This window comes from Myotis yumanensis, unplaced genomic scaffold (genome assembly GCF_028538775.1).
Source record: "Myotis yumanensis isolate MYYU_CA2020_CCGP unplaced genomic scaffold, mMyoYum1.0.hap1 SCAF_1, whole genome shotgun sequence".
Lineage (NCBI taxonomy): Eukaryota > Metazoa > Chordata > Mammalia > Chiroptera > Vespertilionidae > Myotis > Myotis yumanensis.
The window spans coordinates 98,464,644-98,470,643 of record NW_027223752.1 but is presented as its reverse complement, the minus strand read 5'-3'; positions in this window follow the sequence as shown (position 1 = coordinate 98,470,643).

The window sequence follows — 6,000 nt, the reverse complement described above, 5'->3', positions numbered from 1 at the left end:
CTATCCATCCATCGATTTGTTGAGAGCCTATTATGTGTTAGGCAACCTTAGATACTAGTTCCATGATGACTGAGACAGAGATGGCCCTTATTTTTTATTTTTATTTTTTTACATATATTTTATTGATTTTTTACAGAGAGGAAGGGAGAGGGATAGAGAGTTAGAAACATCAATGAGAGAGAAACATCGATCAGCTGCCTCCTGCACCCCCCCACTGGGGATGTGCCCACAACCAAGGTACATGTTCTTGACCAGAATCGAACCCGGGACCCCTGAGTCTGCAGGCTGATGCTCTATCTACTGAGCCAAACCAGTCAGGACAGATGGCCCTTATTTTTATAGAGCTCACCCTCTCCTTCACTGTTACATCAGATTCTACTGCTAGGGAAAGTGGAGACTAAGAGCCACTTTCAACTCGGGGGGTTATATACTATGTTTAACAAAGGAAAGGGGGTTTGGGCTTCTAGGATGATACTTTGTGGATAGGTGATTGGAACATATATGGGGAACTAATGGAAAATAAAGGCTAATTTAGTAAGGTCTGTTTATGCAAACTCATCTCAGCGACTAACTCTCATCTTGGTGATGAGTCTCTCTCCTCTTCCTTGTACAGGAGAGGAGACTTTCACAAGGGAAATGCATGTCCTACTTTTAGGTCAAAAAGGGGAGGGAAGAAAACTCTTCTTGCATCTTGTTGATCTCTGTTGCCTTTACTGTAAAGTAATCCTTATGCCAAATGGCATTCCCTTCCACTTGACTTTTAGCAGGCCAGGCTGCAAGATGTCCTGAGAAGGTGTTTGTCAGTGAGAACGATTACTTGACTTAGTGCTGTGCTTGCTTTCCTCTAAGGTGCTCCGGTGTCTTGGTGCCACCCTGCACGGCCAGTGCAGAGACAGTCCAGGCTCGGGAGCCAGGAGGTGGCCCGAGCCTGCCCAGCATAGCCGCTTTTACCCAGTGCCCAGTTGGTGAGACGACCCACACACAGGAGAGTCCCCAGGGGGATATTTCCAGGACCTGTGATCAGTCGGGTAAGTAAGGCGCCCTATCAGAGGCTCCACCGAGAGATATGACCGGCCAAACCGGTTTATAAACCAGCTTCAGTCACCTAGGGGTGACCGCTGTGCTGTCTGGATGAACACAAATCAGGATGCTCAAACAGTTCTCTCAATGTTTGGCTTGCTTTTAACTTAAGAAGGGCTTTCACTTTTCTTCCCTTTTTTATCTTTTTTGCAGCTGGTTCTTAGATATGCTGCAGCCCAGGCTATTTATCTGTGAGCTTCAGAAGGCACACACTCCCCTCCCCCTCCCAGGGCTCCTTCCCCATCTGATTACATCTTTCCTAGGTAATGGGGTTTTGACCGGCCTTTTGTATAATGCTAAGCCACAATGGGACTAGAATACTCTCTCATTTTTATCAGTGTGTTTATTTCCTAAGTTGTTTTTGTAAGTGTGCCTGTTTCTGATTTTGCTCCCGGTCAGGAAGGGGCCCGGGATTCAGGGAGAAGATTAGATGCACTGGTGTGGCAATTGGTCTTTAAAAGAAAGAAGCAGAAGATCACATGCTGAGGGCCAATGCAGAGCTGCCTCTCAAGAGACCAATCAATTTCAATTAAGGAGATTAAAAGCCCGGAGCATAGAGAGGCCCTGTCATGGGTTTCTGAATGTGCCGCTCCCCAGCAGCCTGAGAACAGGCACTGGGCCCCAGAAGCTCTGGATGTTGTCCTCTGGGCCACTGTCAAGTGAGGGAGCGAATGCAAAAGGATGCTTCATGGGGCCCTACTGGCATTTGAAGCAGGACTGACTCGTCAGAGTCCTCAACTGTCTCCAGACCCAAGTTACTGGGCCAACCCAACCCAACCTGATGCCCCTGCACACTTCCTTGGGCAGAATCAGATGGCTGGCAGCTGACTCTGATCTGCTCTCTAGGGGCAGAGCAAGCCTTCTGCGGCCCCTGGGTGGAGAGCTGGTTCTCCTCGTCTGACCCCCTCACTGGGCACCACAAAGAATTCCAGGTGCCACCTTCCCTAACTGCTGGAACATCCTAGAGCCCAGACCACCTGGGGCAAGAGGGGGATCGCAGCAGGAGGCCATGGTGGATGAGAGGGGCTGTGGCGTCACACAGGTCCAGGGCTGAGCCATCAGCATGTGACTACCCTGTGCTTGTTTCTTTTGAAGACTGGTCGACACACCAGGGCATCCAGTCTGCACCCAGGCATCCAAGTGAGTCTTGCTTTCCATGTTTATAAAAAGGGAGTTAGCACTGCCTCACAGGGGTTGCGAGGCTCACAGGAGGTGCTGTATGTATGTAAAGCATGTGCTATTTCCTAGCCCTCCCCTCCACAGGGGGCCATGCTGATGACAGTTGCACTGGGAAGACAGTGCAAAAATTACACTCAGTTCCCAGCGCTGGTGACTTTTTTCAGTAGCCAATATATCAGCGATATTGTGAGGATTCAACAAATGTGCTTTGTCCACTGTAAATGCTATATAAATCTCGAGGATGTATTGCAGGATAGGGGCATGAAAATGGGGCCATCAGAGGAGGTGTAGGCAGGGGTGCAGGGGAGGGGCAGGGCAGGAAGGAGGAAGAGGAAGGGCACTCTAGGAAGGGGAGTAGCACAAGGCTGACAGAAACCACAGTACTTGTTGGGCAGGAAAGAGAAGTGGGCCGGGTGGAGGCCAGGTGCAGCCCTATGGACCTGAGTGCAGGGCTTCCTGGAAAACTCCAGGAGGCTGAAGCCACCATTCACCTCGCCCACCCTGGGTGTGGGGTGGTAAGGTTCTCTCTAGGGACTGGTTGTTCGTCATGGGGGTCTCTTCCTTCTCTCTGTGGCTCATCCTGTGGCTACTTTTCTATTTAACAGGACAGCCTGGAGGATGAACAGGGGGAGGGGCTTCCCATTCAGGCCATAGGCTGCTTGTCTGGTTACCTATGGGACAGGAGGGGCACTGTTGAAAATGATTGCTTCAAGAAGTGTGGGGTCACCCGACCAGTGTGGCTTGGGTAGTTGAGCATTGTCCCATGCACCACAAGGCCACCAGTTCGATTCCCAGTCAGGGAACATGCCTCGGTTGCAGGCTCGATCCCAAGTAGGGGGCAATAGATGTTTCTTGCTCATCGATGTTTCTATCGCTCTCTCCCTTCTACTTGCTCTAAAATAACCAAAATAAACATTTTTTTTAAAACAAAAAAAATAAGTGTGGGGTCACAGAGTTCCAAATCCTATGGGGGGCCAGGTACAGGGCAGTTCATGGACTTGCCTACGGTCACCTTAGTCAGTGTCAGGGCCAGGTTCCTGCTGTCGTACTACACCCCCAGCCTCTAAGGCCTGCTGTCCTTTCTGACCTATTTCTCTCGATATAATTGAGAAGGAAGGGCCAGAGCTGCAGGATGAGGTTTATTGTGATGAGCTGGGATGGCTGTTCAACTTTGAAAGCCTCTGGACCTTTTTCTAAAACAGCAGCAAATGGATTGCACTATATAAAAATGGTCTTTTTCTTAATACAAATTTATTATACAACTGTGGAAGAATGACACGTATCATTTATATCGAAGAAGAGGAAAGGATTGTTATAAAGAGCTTTAAGTTGCAAAGGAAGTAGAAGAGTGTCCAAAAGCAACCTCACCTGGAGGTGGGCCCAGCTTCCTGGGAGGAAAGGGACCCTGAGCTCCAGCCCTTCCTTCTTGAGATAGAAACCAGCGCAAGAAGGCCGAGGGCAGGCTGTGGCTGCCACGCCGGCACTAGGAGGAGAATGTGGCGCAATGTGCTCCGGGACCGACCTTTAAACACAGCACCTTATGGGGCAGGTTTGTGAGTTGTCCTGACGAGGGAACAGAGGCCAATTTAGACAAAGACCTGAGGGAAGAAATGCTGCCAGTGGAGGTAGCACCGGACAGCAGGAGGCTTTGCCCAAGCCACAGCTCCTTGGGTTGTCAGAGCAGCACCAGGGTCTCAGTCCTTTTGTGTGCCATAACAGAACACCATAGACTGAAGGGCTCAAACAACAGGCATTTACTTCTCACAGTTCTGGAGGCTGGAACTCTGAGATTAAGGAGCTGTCTGATTCCATTCCCGGTGAGGACTCTATTCCTGGCTTGCAGACAGCCACCTTCTCATTGTGTCCCACATGATGGAGAGGGACAGCTCTGGCCTTTTTTCTTCTTCATTAAATGTCACTAATCCCATTATGGGGGCCTTACTTTCAGAACCACATCTAAACTTAAATTCCTCCCAAAGACTCCACCTCCAAATTCCATCACATTGAAGGTCAAGGGGGTTGGGGATGGGCAAACATTCAGTCCATGACGCTTGGGCTCTGTTCCTCTCCATTGTCTTGATGTCTTCTCAGTCAGTTCATGCTGGCCTCTGGCCGGCGCTTCTCAAACTATGTGGTGAAGGACCCGGTTTGTCCTTATTTGTAACGGGGTATGATGTGTGATGAGAAACATGAAATTACCGTATAAAAAACACGTATGAAATGCAAGTTCATTTCTTTTTTGAGTATTTGTTTCTACCAACATAACAGGTGTTACATTGGTATAGATCAGGGGTCCTCAAACTTTTTAAACAGGGGGCCAGTTCACTGTCCCTCAGACCCTTGGAGGGCCGGACTATAGTTTAAAAAAATCTATGAACAAGATCCTATGCACACTGCACATATCTTATTTTGAAGTAAGAAAACAAAACAGGAACAAATACAATATTTGTATTTGCATGTGGCCCGCGGGCCGTAGTTTGAGGACCCCTGGTATAGATGCTCCTGAATGCCCACTCTCACCTCTGTATTCATCTTGTCATGGAGCAGTGACCAAGCCTTCCATGCCTCCTGCATAGACCACCCTCTGAGTGCCACTGTTCCGCAGCCCCATGGACAGCACTCAGCCATCACGGTGACCCGACTCTGAAGCTTCCAGAGACAAGATGAGCCCTGGATATATGTTCCCAGATGCCCAGTGGATGCTTGAAACCAAACCCTATATATACTATATATACTATGTTTTTTTCCTGTACATACCTATGATAAAATTTAATTTATAAATTAGCCACAGTAGGAGATTAACAACTAGTAATAAAATAGAACAATTATAAAAATAAACTATAATAAAAGTTATATGAATGAGGTCTCTCTCTCTCTCTCCCATAACTGATCTGATAGCTGAGTGACTACTAAGTGTCTCGCCAGTGGGGAGTGTCCGATTCGCATCGTGGGAGGGACAGAACAGGACAGCACAAGTTTTCATCCCACCACTCAAAATGCTGCACAATTTAAAATTTATGGGTTTTTATTTCTGGAATTTTCATTTAATATTTTCAGACCACAATTGACTGAAGGTAACTGAAACCACAGAAAGCGAAACCGTGGGTCAGGAGGATTACTGTAATGGGTCTCTCTCTCAGTTTCTGAAACTGTGTACGCGCCTCAGTTTCTCCATGTAGCAAATGGAGGTGATACTATCTGCCCTCAGGGAGGCTGTGAAGTTTAAGTGAGGCCTGGAGAGCACTTAGCACAGCGCCTTATTCCTCTCTGTTCCTCCCTCAGAAAAAGACTCCAGCCAGGTCCCTCAGAAAGAGGCAGGACTGCTCCCCAGGACAGAGAGCAGCATGGCCTTGAGCTTTACAAGAACAGGGGCCTTTTCCACAAAGCCACTGGGTGTCAGAGCAGAGGGCCTGGGTGGGGACAACCTTTGGGAACCAGGACCTGAGAAAAGATTTCCCAGAAGAAACTTTAACTGGAGGGAGAAAAGTAGGGTGTCAACCCAACTCCGGACCAGCTGACCGGAGGCTCAAATTCCAAATCTCTCATTAAGATTTGTGGGGGGAGGCAACCCTGACTGAGGAGAAACTGAAGCTTCAGATTCCCGGTTCCTCCAAACTGCCCAAGATACACACGAGGCTTATGAGCACCAAACCCTGGCATTGGCGTGTCTGGGTTTCTGGCTCCAGCACAGTGAGCCTCACAAGCCCTGTCACCGGGCAGGGGCCTGCATGTTGGGATGGG